This window comes from Grampus griseus, assembly GCF_964374135.1.
Source record: "Grampus griseus genome assembly, chromosome: 6".
NCBI lineage: Eukaryota > Metazoa > Chordata > Mammalia > Artiodactyla > Delphinidae > Grampus > Grampus griseus.
In genome coordinates, this window is record NC_139000.1 from 35,651,103 (window position 1) to 35,676,923 (window position 25,821).

At 50.5% G+C, this 25,821-nt stretch overlaps 1 protein-coding gene across 8 annotated transcripts in view; it reads left to right on the plus strand.

Annotated features, from left to right (window-relative positions):
* PAX5 (paired box 5) overlaps positions 1-25,821 on the plus strand; it is a gene marked incomplete at both ends in the record, with an annotated part of 184,414 nt that overhangs the window by 110,036 nt on the left and 48,557 nt on the right. The gene's annotated exons all lie outside the window — the stretch shown is intronic.

Here is a 25,821-nt window from a genome sequence, read left to right on the forward strand (position 1 = left end):
CATGAAAATAGTGCAGGATAAAGGCAGATCTTTGTTGTGTGGGACTGTTCCACCACAAGCCAATAACACCTGTCAATCATATAAAAGCCCCCAGAAAATTTCAAAACACCCTCTGGGGGCAGTTGATGATCCCAATGAGAGCTATTAGAACACCTTGAAGGAATGCCCCTGAGAGCTGTTAGGATGGGCCTTCGTGTCACCACGTGGCATTAATTTAATTCCACCTGTGCTCGTGGATGTGTTGACACAGTCCTGAACTCTTCAGGGAAGGGCTGAGTCTTCCAGCCCCACCCGTTTTCCTTCTCCCCTCCTCACAGGGTGCTCAGCTAGACTGCCAGCCTGGGGTCTAGGAAGCGGCTGGTCTGTGTACTGCTCCACCCTAGCCCTCACACTCCCGCTGCCCAGGGAGATCTCATTAGAGAATGAGTCCATGTCTCTCCATCATTTATATGCCATGTTAAATTTTAAGTTAAACTCCTGCTCTACCAGCCAGGGCCACGGTCTAGAAACTGCTCACCATTTGCAAAGCAGTGACATGGTCCGCCCATTCCTACATCTTCAGCAGTTTGGGCCTGTCCTGATTGGGACTAATTATCTGCAGGTGTATCCTTGGGCCACAGGCCTGCTGATGGGGCAGCCACTGTGCCTACCTGCCAGGGAGGACAGCAGGTGGATACCAGCAAAGGACCTGGCAGTCTTGCCCCTGGCTGTGCCCACCTGACCCTTTGCCTGGGAAAACAAAGTAACGGGGCTAGCCTGTGTCCTTTCTGGCCCCTTCCCCTGAGGACCGTCTCTTTGCATCACCAGTTGGAATGGCAGGTGGAGACTGAGGGAGGCTTCTTCTGGTTAAACAACTTTGGGAAACACCTGCCTGGTGCATGACCCAGGTCCTGGGGTCTGAGGCATCCCCTGGGCACTGTCCCCTCTAAGCAACAGGGAACATACATGGGCCAGTGGATGAGCACCCACGAAGACAGACAGATGGCTGTCGAGTCCACAAGACCACCAGCTCTGATTTGCTGGTATCCCCCAGGCTCAATGTTTGGAGTCTCTGTATCCCAAACTTGGTACCTGAAAGCAAGTAAGTCCATCCTCTTCCACCTTTCTCATCTGAGCAATAGCTGAGGGCTGAAGGAAAGAGCACTAGACCCAGGAGTCAGAGGAACAGGTTTAAGCCTGGACTTTGCCACCTAACTGTCCTATCATTCAGCAAATAGCTTGTCTTCTCTGAGCCTCAGTTTTCCTCTCTATGAAATGGGGATGACAATTCCTGCCCTGCCTGCCTCCTTTGGCTGTTTCGAGGCTATAATGAGACAGTGACGGGGAAGAGTTTGAGAGCCACTAAGGGGGCATCTAAGTGTGTGTGGGCCAGAAAGGAGATCTGGAATGTCTGGGATCCAGGGTTGGCTCTTTCCAGCCTCCTTTGGGGCAAATATCCGACCACAGACAGGCAGGGTGGGAGGGTCCTGCAGAGCAACTGCTCACATCACAGTCTGAGAGACCCTGGTTCAGAGGTGGGAGGTGACCTACTCAAGGCAACATCCAGTGAGTTAGAGCTGGATCTGGGGCTTATCCAGGGCCCTGGCTTCCACAGCCTGCTGCCAATATGTGGTTGGATGGACTAAAAAAAAAATCCCAGTTTAAATTTCCAGAAGACATTTCTTTTAGCATATGACTGAGAATGTCAGCAGCAAAGCCAGACTGCCTGGCCTTGAAGTCCAGCTTCTCCGTATTCTAGCTGCGTGACCTTGGGCACATTACTAGCCTCCATGCCCAAGGTCCCCATCTGTAAAATGGGCCCCAAGATAGCACTCCCTCACAGGTTCCCTGTAAGGATTTCATGCATGGTCCACGCAGTCTTGGCCTGGTGCTTGGCACATGGTAAACACTTAACGAATGGTATCTATTAGTATGTTCCAGGCCTTTCTGAACGACCGTTTGCTTATCTCTCTGTGGGGAGCACCTCCTTTGACCTGTTTTTTATGAGACTTTTTTTTTTTTTTTTTTTGGTTATGCGGGCCTCTCACTGTTGTGGCCTCTCCCGTTGCGGAGCACAGGCTCTGGACGCGCAGGCTCAGCGGCCATGGCTCACGGGCCCAGCCGCTCCGCGGCGTGTGGGATCTTCCTGGACCGGGGCACGAACCCATGTCCCCTGCATTGGCAGGCGGACTCTCAACCACTGCGCCACCAGGGAAGCCCGGGAAATGCCTTTTAACTGTATAAATGAATGAGTGAATGAGGTGCTGAGAGGATGGGGCCATTTCTCAGTTCTTTCTCTGCTGCCAGTTGGGCCCAGCCCATAATCAGGCCTCAGGGACTCTGGAAGTTAGTGGAAACTTCGAGGTTGGGTAGCCCGACCCGTCACCCAACCCTGGGATCTATTCTATATCAGGACTTGGTTACCTCTAGTGATGGGGATTTCACTAGCTCAAAGGCAAAGAATCTTGAAACAGGACTTACCTGAAGCTGCTCTCCATTGAAGTGATTTCCTTTCCCACTGGCAAGGCAGAGCTGAACTGTCAGCAATGTCTGAGCCGGCATCCATGCTATGAACTCAGACCCAGGCACTGGCATTCTGGGTCCTCAGGGTCCAGCCCAAATAGTGCTTTTTAAACTAAAAAAAAAAATCAGAGCCCACATTTTACAGATCAGAGGAAGACAACCCAAATGTCCATGAGAAGGGGACTGTTCAATAAAGAAGAGCTCACCCGTAAGATGGAGTACTGTGCAGCTGCAGGAAAGAACGAGGAGGTGCTTTATGTCTTGATTGGGAAGATCTTGGAGATATATTATTCATGAAAAGAAGCAAGAATAATATATACAGAATGCTACCTTTTGTGTAAAGAAGGCAGGGGCAATGGGAATGTGTATTTGTTCACACAAGCATACAGAAGTTCTGGAAGGATACTCAGTAACCACGTTTGGGCATAGATGATGAAGTGGGTGTAGGAAGAGGACTTCTTACTGAATATCATCTACATTTTAAATTTTTTGAACGTTATATATATATTAATATATCACTATCAAAAATTTAAATTTAAAAGTTCCTTTAAAACTAAGAGATTTTACATAAAGGCTAAAATGTCTAACTAGTTTTGAAAGATTGGAAGACTGTCCACCAGGGTCCACGTTCCCACGTGGCCACACGAAGGGAGCGTTGAGAAGGGGCCATCCCTTTACATCAGCCGTACTCTCCTGTTTGTCCCAGATTCCACCTGGCCAGCTTCACTCACTGTCCTTGCCTGCTGCTCCCTGTGAGTCTTCAACCTGCCCCAGCCCCTCCTTCCTGTCTCCTCTGACACCTATTCCTGCCCAATAGAAACCCAGGCCAGGAAAGGCTGACCACAGGCTGTCCAACTGGCCTTGCCTGTCCCTGATTCCAGGCCTTTGCTCACGCTGTTCTGTCTGCCTGGAACGGCTTTCCCCAGATATCAGCTCAGTGTTATAAGCCATCCAGTGGGGAGGGCCTGGAGTGCCGAGTGTGAGGTTTTCCAGAATGTGTGACAATCAGGCATTTCAGCCCGGTGCAGTGATGTCACACTCTGTCCAAACTAAATGTTGTGAACCTGCTTCAGGGGACCACAAACAGAGAGAAAACTCAGCACCCAAGATTGGAACTTTCCCCAGAAAAACAAGGCTATTTGCATTCCAGAAAGATTCAAGGTGAATCCAATTGGGGATTAAAGTATTAAATAGACTCACAGTTATAGATTCTAGAGAAATCTAGAATTTTGGAATCTAAATGTTTGGAAGGATACTCAGAGGTTCAGAGAAGCCAGAGGTCTGATCATTTTAAAACCCAAATGAAATTCAAGCATCTCTGTAATTAAAATGGACATCAAAGGAAAATATGATTTGCTTTCAGGTTAGCACAGTGTTCCTAAGAACTTTTTGTTGAATAAATGAATTATTGTTTGTGTAAGGAGCAGTGTCAATTAAAAAAAATAATTTCAGGGGAAAGTACTCCAGTTATTTCTGACCTTGCATTTTGTAGGATAAAAATTAACAAAGGTGGATGGCCATCCTGGTAATGCACTCATAGATTTTTACACTTGCGGGCAGCTTGGAAGCCGACCTTTCCAAATAGCCTTCGAGCAGGTCTCTGGGTCTCCAGCTTCCCAGCTGACCCTGCTGTGATCCATCTTCTTAAAATAGCGATTTCATTAGCTCGTCCTCCTGGTCAGAGATCTCCACTGCCTTGCCATTATCTGCAGGAGAAGACACACCAAACTGTAGCTCCTGGCAATTAGCAGAGCGGTTGCCATTCATCATTCCTTCATTCTCTCATTCACTCACTCACCTCTCCATCAAAACCCAGCTCCTCCTTCACATCAGACCTTAGCCTAGGCTGGGTCTTGTGGCTATAGGGTCTCTGCCCTCAACATACCCATAATTTGATGAGGGAGGTAAATGTGGATACATGTACAGGGCAAAACAAAACAAATAAGAAAGAGAAATACCAGGGAGAAGCCAAGTGCTTTTGAAGGCGTGGAGGAGGGAACTATTGCTTCTCTTTGACTGTGGGGTTTGAGAACATTTTGTGGGAGACCACATGGAAGCTGCTCTTGGGGAGCCACGAACTCTTGGTTTCTCTGCTCTGAAGCTTGGTCTAGTCTGTTGCAATACCCCCAGCTTTACTAATCCCTTTTAAATCACGAAGGAATACGTGCTCATTGTAAAATAAATTCGAATGGTACGGAAGTATATGTAAACATGTGACTGTATCCCTTCACCCCGTTCCTAGCCTTTTCTATTGTCAGCAGAGTTGATGGTTTGGTAAATATCCTTCCAGAACCTTTTCTATGCATATAAAACGGTATCAGATTACACACATGTAGTTCATTTCCTACAAAGGGGTTTTTGCTCTTCATACTGTTGGTCAGTTTTTTAAAAATTTTGTTTCATGCTTTATGGACACCCAACATGTTGGTAGGTCCAGAACTTCCATCCTTTCTAATGTTCTGGATGAACCATAATGAACTCTTCTCTAGTAGTATGGGCTAAGGAATTCCTACCTCAGAGCTAAGGGGTGAATCCCTCTCAGTATTTGATACCTGGGCTGCAGACAGAGAAGGACAGGGTCCAGGAAGGGAAGCGGGATGGGAACCTTGGCATCCACGGGCAGCCCAGGACTGTCAGCTTAGAGACAGCAGACTGGGGGCCTGGCTGCTGCCTCCCACGTGCTCAGGGGTATGGGAGGAGGAGATGTGGCTGCTCTGAGCTCATCAGGGGAAGCCACAGGGAGACAAGCTGTAGCTGAGTGCAAAGAAGAATTGTTTTTTAAGTTTCATCTCTCTGAAGCTGGAATAGGCTGCTCTGGAGATAGTAACAGTGATAGCTAATGTTTATTGCGCATGTGTTATGTGCTTTGGTTCATTTCACCCCTTACTCTATGAAACTAGGTACTATTTTTGTCCCAACTAACAGTTAAAAAGAAATTGCCTGAGTTCACACAGCAGTAAGTAGCAGAGCTGGTTTTCTCCTAACCCCTGTACTGTACTGCCTCTGGTGGTAATAAGCTCCACATCATCAGAGGTATCCAAGCAGAGCTCTTTCACATTCACCTGCAGCACAGTTAGACTGGCGGCCCCTGGGGTCTGTGGAAGCTGATCAAACTGTAGAATCTCTTGTACAGTCTCTGGAGCCAGACTGCCTATCTTTGGGTCTCAACTCTTATCCCACTTATGAATGGGTGACCTCAGTTGCAACTGTGTGTATGTGCCTCAGTTTGCCCACCTATAAAGTGGGAATAGAAACTTGTTACATGGATTAAATGAGTTAATATTTCAGAAGCACTCAAAACTCTGTCTGGAACATGGTAAGTGCTGAATAAGTGTTGTTCTAAACATCTGGAGCTCAGGAAAGCAGCCTAAGCCAGAGAGCCAGGTTTTGGGGTCCTCCACAGCAAGGGGATGGAGAAGGAGCTTGCCAGGGTTGGGATCTGTCCAGCGGGGAGCGGGCCTGATGGCTCCCTGTTCTGGATGTTCCACTGGCCTCCTGTATTCGTTTCCAGTTGCTGCTGTAACAAATTACGATGAACGTCACGGCTTAAAACAACACAAATTTATTATCTTACAGTTCTAGAGGTCAGAAGTCCTAAAATCAAGGCTGTATTCCTTCTGAAGGCTCTAGGGGAGAATCCATTTTCTTGCCTTTTTCAGCTTTTTTTAAAAACTATTTATTTATTTATTTATTTATTTATTTTTGGCTGTGTTGGGTCTTTGTTGCTGTGCACGGGCTTCTCATTATGGTGGTTTCTCTTTGTTGCGGAGCACGGGCTCTAGGCATACGGGCTTCAGTAGTTGTGGCGCACGGGCTTAGTTGCTCCACGGTATGTGGGATCTTCCCGGACCAGGGCTCGAACCTGTGTCCCCTGCATTGGCAGGCACATTCTTAACCACTGCGCCACCAGGGAAGTCCTTTTCCAGGTTCTTGAGGTTGCCCATGTTCCCTGGCTTGTGGCCCTTTCCTTTGTCTTCAAAGACAGCAGGGTATCATCTTTTGTCCTCTTTGACCTCTGCTTCTGTTGTCACATCTCTCTGGGACTCTGACCTTCCTGCCTGTCCCCTATAGGGACTCTTGGTGATTATATTGAGCTCACCCGGATAATCCAGGATTGTCTCCACGTCTCAGAAATCCTAGATTTAATTACATCTGCGAAGTCCCCTTTGCTTTGTAAGGTGACATATTCACAGGCTTTGGGGGCCATGATTCTGTCTACCACACCTCCCCGGTGCCCACTATAAAGGTCTCCTTGAGGACTCTGCATCCCCTTGTATCCCGGGAGAACCATGATCTGGGAGGGGATCGGCACCTTTTTTGCTGTATCTGCCTGACTTCTCCCCACCACCTTTGTGAGCACTGGCTGGTCCTCACTGTGTCTCCTCCATCTGCCCCAGTATTGTGACAGTCGTGCCCTCCCCAGGTACCTAGGGTCAAGAGACTGGAATATTGGTGCTCCTTGGAGATCATTCGCATCACTCCCTCATTGAGCAGATGGAGACACGGAGGACTGAGAACTCAAGTTCTCCCCACATGAGACAGCTCCAGAACCCACGTCTCTTGGCTCCCCCTCCTTGCCAGACTCAGCCTTCCAGAACAGAACTTTCCCCCTCTCCTGTCCTCATTTTTCAGCCTGACTGGTCCACTGCCATGCACTGGTTCTATGCCTGATGGAATCCTTTATTCAGGCCTTTTTATCACCTTCCAACTCAATGACACCCAGTCCTGACTCCAAGCCTTTGCTTCTGCTGGTTCCTCTGCTTAGGATGCTCCTGTCATTTGCCCAGAGGTGACGGTAGTCTGCTGAGAAAGGAGGAACAATGGGCTGACTTGGATCAGGATCACAGATCTTCATTCCAGCTCTGCCATAACTCCCTGGCAGAGGAGTTTGGGACATGCTTTCTCTCTCTGAGTCTCCGTTTTCACATCTGCCCAATGGGAATTTATCATCCTGGCTCATCCTTTCCTTGCAGAACTTCAGTGAAGTGTACGTGAGCTGTAAGAAGCTATAGCCTTTCTTTTGACCTGACTGTGCCAGGTGCTCAGGTCCTGTGTCCCCAGCAGGGGGGTGAGTGTGACCTGGTGCAGGGCTTTGCCTGTGAAAGGCTCTCATGACACCTGCTGAGGGCTGAGGAACCAGCAGGGCTGCCAGTCTCTGTCCATGTGACTTCAGGGCATGTCTCCAGGGAGCAGTCCTCAAGCGCCGCCTCCTTCAGGAAGCCCTCCCCAATTACCCCACAGTCAGAGTGATATCCCCCTCTCTGGGCCCTGGATCAGCCTACTTGTTATCCCATTGTGCCTTGACTTATGATTCTTTGTGTGCAGCCTGACTTTATCCTTAGACTATGAGGTTCTGAATTGTCTTCTGCCTACCATGGGGCATGGAACATTGTAGGTACTCGGGAAGTGTTTGTTGAATGGATGGATGGATGGATGAACAAGTGAGCTGTCTAATATGTTGGGTTGCTACTAATCACCCCAAACCGTACCCATCTAGGTTATTATCAAGGTTATTGACATGATTCACACACTCACACACACATCTTTGATGAGCAAAAGGGACATTTGAATGCAAGGTATTATGACAATTATTATTTCTCTCCAAATGCATTCGCTTCTACTGGTTTGCAGCCTTTTTTTTTCCCCACCAATGTTCACAGCCCAGAAAAAAAATCTCTCTCTAATTTATCTCTATTAGCTTTTATTTTCATTACCCAAGAGGCTATAGAACGTCTACTCCCACCCCTAGATCTTCTATAAATGTTTGGTAAGGCTGGTTTTGGCACGAGTCCTTAGGGGGCACCTGCTGCCTGTCCACACTTTCCCATCCAGAGGAGTGTTTGCCTTTCTGGAGCCACGAGCTCCTTTTGTAACCCTCTGTTAACCCAGGTCCAGGATGGTGTCACATGCCCACCTCAAGGATAGGGTGGCCAAATAGCCTGTTTGGAGGGTTGACCTCTGGAGTGGGGACTAAGGTAAGGGCTCTTTCCCCAGAGCTGGTCTCAATCCTGAATAAGATCTAGTAAGGCAAGAGTCACCAGCAGGCGTGATAACTACTACTTGCCTCCCACTCACCAGGCAACAGACATTGTTCTAAGCACGTTCCATGTGTTAACTTGTCTAATCTGCAAAACAACACTGTGAGAAAGTTAGTTTTATTATCCCCATTTTACTGATGCCAAAACTGAGGCACAGCAGAGCACAGCAACTTGCTCAAGGTCACACACCTCCTAAGTAGTGGAGCCAGGTTTCAAACGCATACTGTCAGATTCCAGAGGCCACACACCTGACCATTGTGCCACACTGCTCCTCGCCAACCTGCTGTGTCAGGGGCAGTCAGGCAAACTGGCCAGAGGAGGTCCGAGTCGGGCAGAGCCCAAGTTAGAGAACAGACCACAAACAAGGCTGTTGAGTAGATCAGGGCCATGCATGGGGGGCACGTGTGACATGGCTTGTCTTGATCCCGGGTGCTATCTGGTTGAAGAGCATCGGGCTGACTCTCCCTCCAATACCCAGCACCGTGTAGGTCAGCCTGCACCCAGGCAGACCTCAGCAGCACAGTAGGCCCTCAGGGAAGGTCCGTTGAGTGGATGGGCAGATGACAGTGGCACTTCCAGCAACTCCCCACCTAGACCCAGTTGCTCTTTTGTTGTTTTGTTTTCAGGAAAGAAAGCAAAAGAAAAATAATGGTCACTGCTTTCCTTAAACAGACTTTCTTCCTCTTCCCCTGGACAAGTGCCCGTGGGGAGGGTCAAGCCAGTTCAGCCCTGGTTCTCTTCAGGAAGAAGTCAGCTAAAGCAACAGCTCTTCACACAACACCCAGCACAGCTTCCTGCTTTCTCATCCTCTATTGCCCTGCCTGCCTGAGAGCAAAAAAGACATTAAGCAACAGTCCAGGTGGTCAGGGGTGGGAAGCCTTGGCCCAGGTGCTTGGGCAGCCCGGCAGGGATCCACCACAGGGTGGCAGGGAGGACACTGGGGTGGGTGATCAGGCCCCGCTGGGCTGTCCTGGTCCTCACGCTGAGAGCGGGCTGGGGTGGGAGGGCTCGCCTGATTGACCGGGGCCCTGGGGTGTATGTCCTCTCTTGGATTCCTGGGATGGAAGCATCATGGTCAAGGTGGCTGGGTTTGGGGAGGGGCAGGGGTGGCAGAGGGTGCCCCGAGGGGCTCTGAGCAGTGTCTCTTTCCCAGCTGGCCCGGCAGTGTTTCGGTGTCTTTCACAACAAGTAGTGTCAGCCCTGGATAATTATTCAAAAGGTGTTGCCAAAAGGAAGACCCTAGCTGTCACGAATAGCCATCTGTGCCAATATGGGGGTAGATTACAAAAGGTACCTGTGGTTTTATTATTATCTTTAAATCTCTTTTGTATAATGAGGCTGATGGAGTAAAAGATTCCCACAGAGCTCAGCCTGGAGCCACGGAGCCCAGAGTAGGGCTCCCTGGCCTCCCTCCTCTGGTTCTGCAGCCCGGGTCAGCCGGCTCCTACCCCAAGGCTCCCAGGGTCTGGTCTTAAGGGCCTGGCCTCTGGGCTGCCTGGAGCTCGCCCAGAGACTGCGCGGCTTCTCTGTGGGCTGAGCACACCTCCGGCAGGGACTGGCCCTGCCCATGTCCCCGCCCCCAGAGGAATCCCTTCTTTGACCTTTGTAATTATTCCTGTTCAATCTTCCTTCATGTTTTTTCCTTCCCCTTTTCAAGGTGCTCAACTCCTGCGCTCCCTCCAGTGTATTAAGGATGTGAGTGAAATTGATGACTGGGATGTCTCAGGTCTTTATGATGATGAATGACTTTCACTGCCAAAGCTTTTATTGTCTGTGATTTGGGAAGAAGGGGGAACTGATATATCAAGGCTGCCTGTCACACCATTTAATACAGTTATAAATCCTGACGTCACTAACTGGTGGTCAGGAGCTGGAGAATTCCACCAGCCGCCGCTTTGCTGAGCCTTTATGGATTTTTTTCCCTCTCGACTTTCTTTGCTTGACTGTCACAGTTGTGTTTTGGGAGGGGGGATGGGAACAGCTGGATGGTGACTTTAAAAATCTCAGGGGCAATCTGGTCCAGGGGAGAAAGTGGGAGGCCTCCCCACTCTAAAGTAAGGGGAAATGGCAGGCCTTTGATTCTAAGGTGAGCAAAGAAATTGTTCAGTGAAACCAATTCCTAAAAGTATGCTAATAACTTCTTGCCTGTGCACCACCCTTTACAGTTGACGGATTGATTTTAACAGCTGTTATTTTTCAGAGCTTCCTTCCATCCTTTGGGGGTGGGGGTGTGGCAGGGAGAGACTTGAGCCCCATTTTGCAGAAGAGGAAACTGAGGCTCGGCAAGGTGAAGCGACTTGGCCAAGGTTATGCCACACCAGGCAAATGCAGAGGGCAACTCCCTGGATGAAGCGACAGAGCATCACTGTTAGGGATGGTGGTGTCAGACAAGGCATGGTATCAGGCAGCCCTGGGTTCCCATCCTAGACTCTACTGTCTAGCTGCCGGTCATGGGATGGTCACTTCAACTTTATAACCCTCAGTTTCCTCACCTGGAAATGAGAATAACACTCTTCTCATAAGCCTGTTATGAGGATTCAATGAGATAATGCATGGAAGAGTCTTAGCAAGGTTCTGCCCCCATCAAAAGTGCCCAGTAAATGTTTTTAAAAGATGGAACTACCATGAGAGAAGCACGTGGTAGATGTCACAGGAGCAGAGGAGGGCCACCTATGCCTTCCTGAGCTTGTGTGGGGAGGTGGCCAAGGAAGGCTTCCTGCAGGAGGTGACACTGGAGTTGATTGGAATGAGTAGGAATTAGCCAGGCTCGGGAGGGCGGATGAGGAAGAACATACCAGGCAGAGGGAACAAGTGAGAGAGGCAGAAACAGCACCAGGTGGGTGAGGAAGAGCCAGCAGCCCCAGGAGTGGCGAGTTGTGCAGCTGAAGATGAGAAAAGGTCAGACCACAGAGGCTTCCGAGGACCTGGGATCGTAACCTCTGGATCCTGGGGCTCCTTGAGGGGTTTTAAGTAGGGGGTGGCATCTTCCAAGAACTCTCTCTGGGGACTTGACAGAGGGTGAACGTAGTGTGGACGAGACCAGCAAGAAGGCTGAACTCATCGAAGATGGGTGTAAAAGTCCAGGAGAGAAAGGAGGAGGACCTGCACCGAGGCCGTGGATACGAGTATGGAGGAAAAATTCTGAGGGGTAGAATTGGCGATCGTCAGATGTAGGGGATAGGTGAGACACGGAAGTCAAGGATGGCTCCCCTGGTTGGAGTTTGGGGGACTGGGTGGATAATGGAGCCACCAGCTGAGACAAAGATGACAGGAAGAAGAGCTGGTTTGGATATTTTCTGGTGGCCGAGGGACGCCCAGGTGGAAACGTCCAGAGGGTGATGGAGGAAGGGTTAGGGCTGGTGATACCAATTTGGAAGTCATGGGCATGGAGGAGATGGGTCACCTAGTGAAGATGCATAGATAGAAAGGCCTGAGAGCAGCAGAGCTCTAGGAAGAAACCGGAGAACAAGGATGGCTAGAGAGAAGAGGCCATGGAGAAGTCTGGGAAGAGGTGATTGGTGAAGAACAAAGCAGACCATGAATGCGCTCCATCTGGGAGCCTAGAGCCATCACAGCCCTGAGGTGGGAACAACAGAATTCTCTCTGGCTGCTTAAGTAGAACTTAAGACTCTCAAGAGGCCCACAGGACCAGGCTTGGAGGCTTCACAGCCAGGAACCACACCTGAACCACACCTGAAACAGCACAGAACTGGTCTTGTGGAAACGCCACACCTTGGCCTGTGGACACAGAGCCCTCAGCTCACGTCGCTGTCACTGGATACCAGATGTCACCAGTAGAACCTCTATCCCACAGGCACCTACGTCTCTGCGTCACTTGCCTCTAGACTAACGACTCACACACGTTTGTCTACTGGACGGAGCCAGGATGGCGCCTGTGCTCCAGCTGCAAGGGAGGCTGGGAGGTCAAGCTCCTGACTTCTGCTGTGAGGAGCCTAAACTCTTAAGGTGGAAAATTCCCAAAACAAAAGAAGGGGGCTTCCCTGGTGGTGCAGTGGTTACAAATCCACCTGCCAATGCAGGGGACACGGGTTCGAGCCGTGGTCCGGGAAGATGCCACATGCCACGGAGCAACTAACCCCGTGTGCCACAGCTACTGAGCCTGTGCTCTAGAGCCCGTGAGCCACAACTACTGAGCCCAAGTGCCACAACTACTGAAGCCCGCACGCCTAGAGCCCGTGCTCTGCAACAAGAGAAGCCACTGCAATGAGAAGCCCGCGCACCGCAACGAAGAGTAGCCCCCCGTTGACCCAGCTAGAGAAAAGCCCACACACAGCAAGGAAGACCCAACACAGCCAAAAATAAAATAAATAAATTTAATAGAAAAAAAAGACTGTGATAAAATGTATTAAAAAAACCCCAAAAAACAAAAGAAGGGTGTTCAATGGTGTGAGTTGGCCAAAGATGTTTGAAGAATTAGGGAGCGAGCAAAGAGATCCAAGCTAGCAGGACTGAGAAGCACCATGGCTTTGGCGGTTAGGAGGGTCTTGTTCTTTGAGTCATTTGTTGACTACAGTTAACCCCTCCCATAGGATTTGAGGCATCGTTAAATTCAGACCCAAGGACGTCTGCACACAGGTCAGAAAGCACCCAAAGAGTGGGGGAAGTGACTGTACTGGTCACCAGGAAAGCGCTAGAGAGAAGCTGCAGTGGGCCCTGGAGCCTGGAGGTGGGGTTGGGCTGTTTCTCCAGGATTTGATGACTCTTGCTGAGTAACTGGACTAAAGAGTAAGGGAGAGGGAAGAAGCAAGGACCCAGTGGCCCAGTCCCAGCCCCAGGGAGTTCTGGGGGTGACTAGAGGCACTTCCCTTTGCTAGAACTGAGCTTTGGCTGGCGGCTTTTCTCCAGTGGGCGTGATGGAAAGTTATCACCCATTGGTCTCAAAGAGAAAGCTTCCTGTTCTTAAGGACACAGACTCCCAGTACCTGACATAGGGCTTGGCCTAGAAGAAAGGCTTGGAAAGGTTTTCTGAATGAATGAATGAACCAGTAAGCATTTCTTTGGCCCCAGCTGAGCACCACGCCGCCTCCACGGGAAAACAGATGAATGAGTGGGACACCGTCCCTGCCCTGGAAGGGTTCAGTCTTGTGTCTTCTACGGACAGCCATCCTGGGCAGCCTGATGAGCGCTGTGACGTGGAGCGCGCACAGGGGTTCCGAGAGGACTAATGGGTGGGCAGGGCAGGGCGGGGCGGGGCATCTGAGAAGGTTTTCTGCAGGAGGTGGCGTGAGTGGTGTTTGCCCAGAGCCGCCAAGGCAGAGCAGCAACATTGCTGAGGTTTGGAGGCGGCTGGGGGAAAGCAAGCCATTTGGGACTGGAGCCGGGGCTGGGGAGCTGGAGGCTCCACTCCTCCAGCAGGAATGGAGGACAGCGAGGAGTCTGGACTTGATGCTGGGGTGGTGGGGGTGAGGAGTGCAGGGTCCGTCTGCAGAGGGGCTGGGGTCCTGGAGGAGGCTGGAGCCAGGCAGGGAGACAGTTGAGGGGTGGGTGGTGACAGGCGTCTGCGCTGGGGCCTGAGCTGGCCGTGGATGCGCAGGGGCTGTGACTTGGTGATACCTCCCCCAACGCCCACCCAGGGGCACCGGTGGGAGAGGCTGGGCCGTGGGTGCCAGGGTGTCCAGGACGGGACTTCTTGGTCAGGGGCGCCCTCATGATGCCACTCCAGACAGTGGAGTCACGCGGGCTGCCTCCTGCTGGTGTGTGGAGCGCAGGCAAACCACATGAGATCCCATCTCGCTCCTAATGTGCACCCGAGGACAAAATTAGATTGAGAAGTAAATGGGGCCGAAAATTTCTAAAGCATTTCCCGTCAAGAAGCTGTGTGATTGCGCGTTTTAATTCTCCCAGCCCTCCTGCACGGTGAGGTTCATTTTGGTGGGGACGGCCGAAGCAGAAGGAGCTCGTGATGGGAGGGGAACCTGGGCCCTGGGGCCTGGGCAGGAGGGGATGGGAGAGGCCTTCGACCACGTGCTGGCCATGAGTCCAAGCTCCACGATGACCTGGTTTAGACCTCAAATAAACCTGTGAAACGGGTATTATATCCCATTTTGTAGACAAGGAAACTGAGTGGCAGAAATTAGGGAACCTGCTGAGACCACAGAAATAGTGCTTGGTTGCCGGGGGTAGCAAACACCGGCCCTCCGGACTTTAAAACTCAAGCTGGTGCCACATTGGGTTGTATGTTTGAATGTTTCCATTTTTTCACCAGAAGGGGCTCTGGCTTCTTCCTCCCTGTCATTCTCATTTCCTCCATCTCTCCTTCCTCCATGTCCAAAGCCCAGGAACCCTGGGAGGCAGGGCAAAGGGTATATCCCCATTCTGTGGATTTGGAAAGCGAGGCTCACGGAAGTGCAGTCATTTGTTGGTAGCACAGAGGGAAGAAGCCAGTGGCACATTCTGGGAAGTCTGATTCTTGTGTGTGTTCCCCTACCTGGTCCTGTCCGGCAGGTTCAATAAACATAGAGATGTGACAAAAATCGCACACACGCACACACGCGCACACACACAAATCGCACGGCAGGTTTAGATACAAATGGGCAGGAACCTGGCTTGTTCACCAGTGCCCACACCTGTTTGGATCGGGGGCTGTGGGAGCCGGAGGGCCTGGGCCTACTGTGTGAGGCAGTCTGGGAAAGGCCTCGCCCTCAAAGGGGCTTCTTCATTCACCTGCAGTATATAGGCAATTAGTGATTTTCCAACAATTAAGTTTTTTATTTCTGTTTTGTTTTGTTTTCGTTTTTGTCAAGAAAACTTTTGTTCAGATGAAATCTTCCTGGGAAGCCTTTATGTAAACAGTCAGAATTGAGGTTCAGTGGCTGAGAGGGTGGCCATCCCAGAGGCCCCCCGAGGTGCCCCAGGAAGCCCCAGGGAACACAGCTGGAACCCCTGCCTGGTTGACCTTTCGTGTCCTTTGGGCTCTGGTGCTCTCCAGTTCCAAAGTGGCTTTCAAGACAGTGTGAAGGCTACTCACACAGCGTGTGTGTTCTCTTCTCAGCCTCGCTCTCAGTGCCACATCTGGGACCTGATCCTCCTACCTTACACCCCAGATGCCCACCCACCTCACCCCAACTTCTGCCTGTGCCTGAGGAGACTCAGACCAGTCCCAAGCACGCTGCCCCTCGAGGCTCATTCACTGGCATGACGGGACCCACCAGTACTGCCCACCGGCCCTGACAGCCCGAGCCCTGTTCCCGATCCCCCTGGAGGAACCTTACCCCCTGAGACCCAGTTCCAGTCCTGCTGCCTCCAGGAAGCCTGCAGTCCGATTACAGGAACTGAATCTCAGGGCTGCTCTTTGCTGCATGTGGGATCTTTGCTACTCTGAGCCTCTCTAAGCCTCGGTTTCCCCAGCTGTGGTCACTGAGATGGTGAATAACTGGCAAATTGAACCCAGGCTCGATGGACTCGTGCACTTGTCCCCACGTGATGCCCCTGCTCAGTAGGGCCCGTTCCGTGTTGCACGAAGCACTCTCACTTCTGTGATCCCATTTGGGTCTCCTGATGGCCCAGGAGAGGGGCAGGGCACGGGCAATCCCAGAACTGGCAATGGCTTGCAAAGAAGAGCCCAAGCTACGCTGGGCTTCTCAGAAGCCCCGGCAGCTGACTCGGCCTCTCTGGGAGGGGAGTGCTGGGGAGGGCTGGGCTGGTGTTTCAGCAGCCTGCGATGCAGGCCAGCGGCACAATTTAATGCGTGTTCTCTGCAGCACATTAACTTGCCGTGTACCCTGGGAGGTGCCTCTGCGGGGTGGGCTTGGTTTTCCTCGGCAAGCAGCACACCTGCCCAGCCTGTGTCTCGTGTGGGCCCCCTCGGTGGTGGTTTCCAATCTTACTGTGTTGTTTGGGGAAACAATTGGAGGGAGAGGGTGTCATCTGGTTCGGCTCTGTTGGTTCTGGGCCCATATCTCGTGACATCCCCCGGCCTGTTACCCTCTAGACCAGAAGTGGATGGGCCAAGGCACTGATTTAGGATTTGTGACAGGCCTTGGTCCCTTTTCAAGAGATCAGAAGCCTATCTGAGGCTTTTCTGACTTCAACATGTACCTATTGACTATTTCTTAAAATAAATGGGCTGTCAGCCCGACGTGGAAGGAGGCTGAGAACCTGATAATACACATTCCTCAGGCCTCTACCATTGTCTGATCTCCTCCCAGGTGGGTGGCCTGGGATCGGGACTCTGGGTTCACAGATGAGAATGTTCAGAGAGGGGAGGATCTGCCTGAAGGCCCAGTAGGACGTGGAGGGCGTTCTGACTCCCAGTCCAGGGCTTTTACACTCGGTCCTCAAGCCCTGACCTCACCCTTTAGCTGGAAAGGTCCAGTAGGTGCTTCCCACCATGCTTGACTTCATTTCAAACCCACCCTAGATTTGGAGCTTGGTGGTTAAGAGCACAGGCTGCCTGGTTTCTAATCCTGCCCCACAGCCCTGCCTGTGCAACCTCAGGCAAGTTACTTAACCCCTCTCAGCTTCAGTGGCCTCCTCTAAATACTGGAGGGAATTAGAAGCGTAGCTGGGAGCACTTACATGGGCCAGGCACCTTTCTAAGGGCCTCACCTGTAGTAACTCTTTCATCCCTTTTTTTTTTTTTTTTTTTTTACTACTTTTGGCTGCGTCGGGTCTTCGTTGCTGCACGCGGGCTTTCTCTAGTTGCGGTGAGCAGGAGCTGCTCTTCATTGCGGTGCACGGGCTTCTCATTGCAGTGACTTCTCTTGTTGTGGAACATGGGCTCTAAGTGTGAGGGCTTCAGTAGTTGTGGCGCACGGGCTCAGTAGTTGTGGCTCGCCTGCTCTAGAGTGCAGGCTCAGTAGTTGTGGTTCATGGGCTTAGTTGCTCCACGGCATGTGGGATCTTCCTGGACCAGGGCTCGAACCCATGTCCGCTGCATTGGCAGACAGATTCTTAACCACTGCGCCACCAGGGAAGCCCCTCTTTCATCCTTTTAAACACTCTAAGGAGGTGGTGTTATTATTAGCCCCATTTTATAGATGAGGAAACTGAGGTGAAATCTTGCCGAAGATTACAAAACAACTAGTCAGGAGCAGAGCTGGGATTTGAATCCAGTAGTCTGCTCCCAGAGCCGGTGCGTGTAACCGCTAGGCTCATCCTCTCAGTATCAGCAACAGCAATAATAATACTTCTACCTTGCAGGATTGTTTTGATGATTAAATGAGACAAGGCGCATAAAGCACGTAGAAGAGTACCTGGCAAATAGAGCTCAGCAGAGCTCCAGCCATCGTACGTGAATTCAGCTGCACGGCGGGGACACCCAGCGGTGGGTGGGTGAGCTTTCTGAGACTTTCCACCTTCGTGTAGAGTATGGCTTCCTTCTTCACTTACCGTCTTTCACACTTCGTTCTTCAAATGATTTATGGGGCACAAAGGAAGACAGGCGGCCCGAAAGGGCAGTGCGCTTGAGTAGGGAGTGGGCAGTGAGGGGCTCAAGCCAGGCACTTGCCTCATGCACAATCACCCCACCAGGGAGGAACTGTTGCGGAGCCTTCCTGCTTCCTTACACATGTGAGGAAAGGGAGGCTGGATCACTTGCCCAAGGTCACACGGCGGGTAGGAGTCAGGACTGGGATTTGGGCTCCGGATGGGCTTGTGTTTTTAGCTAACGGTGTGGTCTTTGCTGGGTTGGCAGTGGGGAGCCATTGCATGTTCTGACAATGGCTTGAGGAGAGCAGAGCCACACTTTCAAACACTGATCTGGCTGTGCTTTTGGGTGAGCTATGGAGCTATGGTGGCACCACTGAGTGTTTGCTCTGTGCTGGGGGCTTTACATGCATTTGTTAACTTAATCCACGCAGCAACACGATGAGGCAGATCTTCATGTACAGATGAGAAAACGGACACAGAGAGGCTAAGCAACTTGCTCAAGATCACACAGCCAACGAGGGTGGACCCAGGGTCAGAATTGAGACTGCCAGGCTGTGGCCTCTGTCCCTAACTACCATGCCACACTGTGCCCTTTTACAAAGATTTAAAGTCCCCCAATCTAGAAGGTCACCTCAGGGGAACTCGTTGATTTCTGTGTATTCACTTATTCATTCCACTTTCCATTTAGTAATCGTCTAGTTTATGTATAAACCAATTCTTGGGAAGGAAGAGACTCCCAACCATTAGATTTGGGAAGTGTGTTCTGCGTTAGCAGCCTGGGGTGGGTAAACGTGATGAGAATGTTGTCAGCCCTGAGTCAGGGTGGCGGGGGGACTGGGACACCTCCAAGTTTCAGTCCAGCCATGGGACTCCATGGTTCCGAGACATTGGGAGGCAAGAATACATTTTCAATATCCTCCAGCCAGCTTGGGTGGGTGCATACCATAACCAGGAGTGGAGGTGAGGAGGGTTTCCATCAGCAGTCGTATCTCCTGGTGGTCTTTTCCATTGCCATGCACCGTACAAGGGTTCTCCAAGGACCCATCCTGGACTGAGATGGACAATTGGGCTTTTCTCCATCTGCTACTTTTTTTTTTTTTTTGCGGTACGCGGGCCTCTCACTGTTGTGGCCTCTCCCGCTGCGGAGCACAGGCTCCGGATGCGCAGGCTCAGCAGCCATAGCTCACAGGCGCAGCCGCTCCGCGGCATGTGGGATCCTCCCGGACCGGGAAACGAACCCGTGTCCCCTGCATCGGCAGGCGGACTCTCAACCACTGCGCCACCAGGGAAGCCCATCCATCTGCTACTTATGATTATATAGGTCCCAAGCCAACTTTCAAAATACTGGTTTGTCATATCAGTTTCTCAGATAAGAGATGCACATAATCATGCTGGAGAGACAGAAGTTCACCCTCCTCCAATGACAGCACCCAGGTTCATCTCCGTGAACCAGCATCCCTGAACCTCGACCGCTGCAGTGGCGAAGGCTCTGGAGGTCTGCAAGCAGGCAGTTTGCCCTCCGCCAAGCACCCCAGACTGTTGAGGTTTGGGCTTCTTATGTCGGATTATATTGTTTTCCCGTCTCCATCCTTGCTGCTCACCTGTCACTTCTCCTAACATCAGTTTGCCTGGCTCTATAAGTCTCTCTCCCTCTTCTTATTTTGCTGTTTTCAATCTGCTGGCAGCTGGGAAACCAAGCCACTGAGCTCGTTGGAACTGTGTGCAGATGAGGACCCGGCCTGCCAGAGCTGGTACCCAGGGGGGCTCTAGGGACAGGCTTTGTGCCCACCTTTTGGCTACTCACAGCCAGATTGTCAGGACTGAGGTTCCCTGATGGCATATTTTGGATGGGCGGGACATCACTGCATTTTCTGTCCGTGCAGGGCTGGTTGCTGGCGTGGGAGAGGCCTGGTGGGACCATAAACTCTGGATCTTTGACTTGGCCAAGATGCTTCTGGCATCGTGATGCTGTCCTTGAAAGCAAGGAGTTCCCACCATGACAGCTCTGGCCCAGAGCTGCTGAGGTGGGAGCAGCGGGGGGGGGGGGGGGGAGTGTGCCCTTTGTGCATCCTAGATTCATTATTACCTCCCCTTCAAGACCGTCAGTGAGCCCCTTGGGGCACAGACAGTGTCTGATGCTTAAGAAAAAGTTAATTTTAAATCAGAAAGTTCATTTTGAATAAAAAGTAATACATGCATGTGGTTAAATATTTAAACCATACAGAAAAATATAAAATGAAAAATAGTTCTCCTTTCCCCAACCTCAGCCCTCCCATCCGTAATCGCTCACCCCAAAGTTAACCGTGTCTTGTGTATACTTTCAGTAACATGTTTATGCATCTATCAGCAGATAGATTTATCCACTTTTTACTGGCACAAATAAAATCACACTGTGCACAGTGCTCTTCTGCACTTTGCTTTATTCACTCAATAATGTATATTGGAGCTCTTTTCACAGTCCGCACACTCAAATCTGCCTCATTGTTTTTCAGAAGTGTGCAGTATTCCATCACAGGGAAGTATCATAATTTATTTAATCCAGCCATTATGATAGACACTTGGATTGTCTCCCTCCCTCCCCACCTTCCCTCCTTCCTTCCCATTAAATGTAAACCTTGGTGTACTTTTCTGTGTGTTTCCGTAGGTAAAGTCCTAGAAGTAGAATTGCAGGTCAAAAGGAGGTGTGTTTTGTTTTTTGCAATTCACCTTTTGAAGAAGAATCATGAGGGGAGGGGGGTGGTAAAGGTAGGGACTCTGGCATCAGTTGGCCTCAGTTTGCCTCCAAGTGCCACCATCTTATCTGCAAATTAGGGATTATAAAGGTTTATATCTCCCAGGGTGGCTGTGACGCTTAAATGAGATCATACATACAAGCACTTCGAATGGTGCCTGGTGCATGGTAAGAGCTGAATAAACAATCATTGTTATTGTTGTGGATATTATTATTATTACTGTTATTATCATCTCCAGGTCCTCTGGTGCTAGAACTCAGTAGGGATCAGATAATGCATGATTGAATGAGTGAACAAATGAATGAGTGAAGACCTGAGCTAGCCCACAGTGGCCCTTGCTGTCCTCTTGCTGTAAATACTGGCTTCTGCCTCTCCCTGCAGCAGCACCTGTCCTGGCAGGGATGCCCGGAACCATGAGCGCGGCAGAGCCACTTTGCAGTCTTATTCACTAGAACCCTGCCTTTGTTGGTTTATTACGTTGGATCAACAGTTGCTAGTTGAGGCAGATCATGTCATAAATGTACATGGAAATATTGACTGAGCCCCAGTATCTGCTCTAAAATTCCAGGCAGATGAAATTCAAACATTTTCTTGAAATTGAAACACAGTTGTTGGAGTCCGGAAGTTCCCAGTGATTCCCGGGGAGCAGATGAGGTCGGTTGGAATGAAGGAATGGGGAGGCTTGAGGCTGCAAAGTAAACAGAGCCCTGAGGAATTCTCAGAGTTGTCTTCCCTGCTGGACACATCCAGATTAGATCTTTAGCCAGGGCAATTAGAGGAGGGCTAATCAGAATTAGTTGAAAGTGGGGATTAAGTAATTTGGGGGAAAGAAATTGAGGGTTATTCTTTCTAAGTAAATAACACCGCCTAAACTAATGGCTGATAAACCTGTCATTAGGAGCTGGGGCCAGGTCTGCTTTAATGACTGGATAGGCCCCTCTGCAATTAGCACGTCATTGTGTGCAGGCAATTGGACTACTCCCTCATTGCCAGCCTTTCCCCTCTAGGTGAAACACTCCCCCTGCACTCCCCAGCTCACACACCCTTTGCTTGTGGCAGTTCTGAACAAAGGGAGACTCCGGAGCAGCCCCTGTTCAAACTGTCACACATTTCAAACGCCAGCTGGAAAGAATGAGCCTGGTGGCATACGCACTTCGTGTACACACACGCCGGGGGTTTGTGCAGCAGGATTAATCCCCTTCCCAGATCCTGGGTGTTGGGTTGTTCGTCTCTCCCTCTCCTACGGTGGCAATTGTTTACTGTCACCTGCTTTGGTGTTGGTTGAAAATCTTCAACTCATCTCACTCACGGTTTGTTGGCTTTTTCCTATAACGAGTGTCAATGTATAATTTTTTAAAAATTAAGAACATAGCTCATGTACAAATGGAGAATGAACACATGAAGATTTTACTCAACTCGTATTAATGAGCGAACCTATAAAAAGATAAAAGTGGTTCCAAGAGGGCTTCCCTGGTGGTGCAGTGGTTGAGAGTCCGCCTGCCGGTGCAGGGGACACAGGTTCATGCCCCGGTCCGGGAAGATCCCACATGCCGCAGAGTGGCTGGGCCCGTGAGCCATGGCCGCTGAGCCCGAGCGTCCGGAGCCTGAGCGTCCGGAGCCTGTGCTCCGCAACGGGAGATGCCACAAGAGTAAGAGGCCCACGTACCGCAAAAAAAAAAAAAAAAAGTGGTTCCAAGAACATTTGAGGAACAGGGTTTATATTGTCCATGGAGAAAGGCATTTTTTTTAAATGTTGGAATAAAATTGCTAGATTAGATACAAAATTGGTTAATGCCCTACAGGGCAATAAACCCAAACCTTTGGGGTTATCTTTTCTACTTGATAGAAATCTACACATTAATGTGTAACTTCCCTATTTCTAGGTTCTAATCAAACAGTAAAGAATCATCAAACACAGGTATATCCTCTTAGAAGTATGATCCTTGGGTGTGCCTGTTAAATAGTGCCCCGTGACATTGAAAGGCTATGCTTCCCACCTTTATGACCTTTTCTTTTTAAGTTTTCATAATGTTTCTTAACATGCAAAAGGCTTTCTCATGGTTCTGTGACTCTGAGGAAGTGTTTTCTGAGAAAATGTTGTAGAAGTAGAAGTGTCTGCAGTTCTGGTTAAATTATTGAACCAAGATAGAATCAGAAGTGTTGGCTTCGGAGCCCTCACTGAGTTCCTGCGCGATTCCAAGCTGTCCTTCAGGGTGAGCTGAGCGGTTTGGTGGCTGGATGCCGGGGCTCTGGAAGAGCAGCCTTGACAGGCCATCCAGACAGACGGTAGGGCAGGGACAGGGCAGGGGCTGAGGGGAGGTTGCCAGGAAACAGAGTGAAGGGAAGAACAGTCTGACCTGGCAGGTCGGGCCAGGGAGGAGAGGGCACCGAGGCAATGGAGAGTCAGGAGGGGCTTGGGGACTGACTGGGCTTGAGGGAGAACGGGTGTCTTGGAAGCTGGCATGGCTGGGAGGCTGGGGCTGTCCCCGCCGCCCCCAGAAACAAGGAAGATGCCAGGAGGTTAGGATGGCCCCAGGGAGCTGGCTGTGGTTGTGCCCCAGTTTCTCAGCAGTCGCCTCCTGCAGTGCTTTTCCTCCATCCCCTGGCCTGTTCTGCCCAGCACGGTGGTTACTCTTTCGTAGTTACCTACACCCAGGCAGGGCTCATGTCCTTAAAAGGCCTGGCAGCTGGTGAAGCTGGTGGGGGTGTTGGTGTGGGGAGGTTCAGACAGGATTCGAGAGCTTTGAGGATAGGAAGGGCTGAGATTGGCCGTCTGAGGGCTAAACATGGGCTTCAGATAAGTTTTCTTTGGCCCTCAGTGTACATATTAGAAACTGGATTTGAGTCAACATTCATGTAGACAGGCGATTCCCAAATGAAATGAAACCAGCTTCTTCTGAAAACTAGCCACAGCTGAGTAGGAGCTGCTTTCCGGGCCAGGTGCCTGGTCGCCCTTGTGGACATTTGGTGAGGGGGCCGTGGCAATAAAGTGCAGGTCGACGGCCCCCATCTCCGGCCGTAAGTTCCTTTCCTGAAGACAGAAACAAGACTGATGCTTACCCTCCTTTCACTAGGATTTAATCCAGGGGCCCCAGGGTACCTGATGCTTTAGGCAGGAGTGCTGAGGCTAGGCGGGCAGGAACTTCCATCTCTATAGCAGCTGGCCCGGCCTCCATTTCCAACAACACAGGGGTAAAATGAGGCCTCTGACCTATAGGATGTTGGAGCAGAAAAATCCCTCAGAGGCCATCTGTTCCCACTGCTTGAGTGTTCTGATGGGAAAACTAAGGCCCAGAGAGGTGGCAGAACTTACCTGAGGTCACACAGCAAGTCACCATTGCCCCGGCCTGGGGTGTGCAGGCTTCCTGGGCATGAAGAGTCCCCAGTGGATATGATCGCCAGTTTGCAAGGGACTTTGCCTTCCCCAACCAGCTCCGCCATATTCCCTTAGAGCTTGGGCTTTGTGGGTGGAGACTCCCCTCCTCTGGGCAGAACCTCCAACCCAGGGATGTCAAGGCTGGCAGACCCTCTCTGACCATTGAACCATCACCAGCATCCTGCTCCCATCTTGTTCACAATAATTCATGCCTTCTCAGTGGCTTGCTTTCTTCTTTCGCTCACACACACAGTCAGGCAGATAGAGGGGGAGTTTGGTTGGTGCCCTGCGGTATTCAAAATGAAGGGTTTGCACACTGTCAGGGTAATGAATTCTGTAAGGGTTTGAAGTGAGGGGATGGGAGGATCTCCATGTCATGTGTCTGGGAGTGACAACCCCCAGTGGTTAATTACTGCCACACGATGAGAATGGAGCTGGTAGCAAAATGAGATAAGTTCATTATGAGCTAAATTTGAAGTTAATTGGATTCAGATTTCCCCCCATTAGTGTACATAGGGAGAGCCTACCTAGAAATGGCCTGTATGAAAAAGAAAAAGTTGCATCCAAACAAAAAAACAGATAAATCAGGGCTAGTTATCTTGTGGAGTCCATGATGAAGGGCTTTCTGAGATGTTGATGAGGTGGGAACCGAAGTTTCTTTCAGACGGGAGAACCAATGTCTTTTGATTAATTTCACCTTGGCAGACGTTTTCTGAGCACCTACTGTGTGCCCGGCCAGTGCAGGGAAGGGAGGGATGTGAGCAGCTCTTGCTGTCTGGGGACCTCCAGTTTACGGGCAGGAAAAGGACAAGTGCCCAGTGCACTGGGGGAGTGTGAGGCATTCTGGTGCCAGAATGCCTAAGTTTGGATATGGCTCCATTTCTTACTAGCTGTGAGACCTTGTGCAGGTACCTAACCTCTTTGTGTTTTAGTTCCACATCTGTAAAATGGGGATAATAGTAGGACTTACCTAACAGAGTTTCTGAGGATTAAATTAAATCTACAAAACACAGTGAACAGTGTTTGGAATGCTGCCTAGTGTTAGAACAGTGCCTGGCATATAGTAAGTGCTGCAAAAAAGTTAACGATCATGATTATCAGCTGTACGACCTTGGGCACATCAACTGCTTGAGGCCTTCATTTCCTCATCTGTAGAGTGGGGAAAATAATAGTACCCACATTCTGGGGTTGTTGTGAGTGTTGACTGAGATAAGGCATGTGAAGTACTGGCCCAGGGCCTGGCTCATGGGAACCTCTAAGGAAGTTGTTGCTCTGTTGGTTGACTAGTCACCAAAGTGGCCCAGATTCAAGGCAAGGGGACATAGACCCCTTCCCTCTACGAGAAGGCTAGCAAAGAAGACATGTTTTGCAGACACGTTTTAATACTGTCACAGCAAGCACCGCATTGTTTTGCTTCCAATAAATACGCTCTGTTTCCGATTACAAAAGGAAGACTGAAGCTCAGATGATTGTATTACTTTCCAAAGGTCACACAGCTGGGAAGTGGTGGTGCTAAGTTTGCACCCAGACCTGTGTGATTCCAAATTCCACACCCCCTGCCCGTCCCAGGAGTCCAGATTTGACTCTGGAGGCAACTGGGGGCCTGTAGGAAAGTTGAGCAGGTGAAGGTGGCTTCCTGCCCCCTGGAGCCTGACACCCTCTGCGCTGGCTTGAGCATCTCCTCCCTCGGGATGGGTCTGGCCTCCAGAGGCCACTTCCTCCACCAGTGTCAGCTAAGCCAGCCCTGCGCCCTCTCCCCTTCACTCGTTTGTATTTTGAGCAT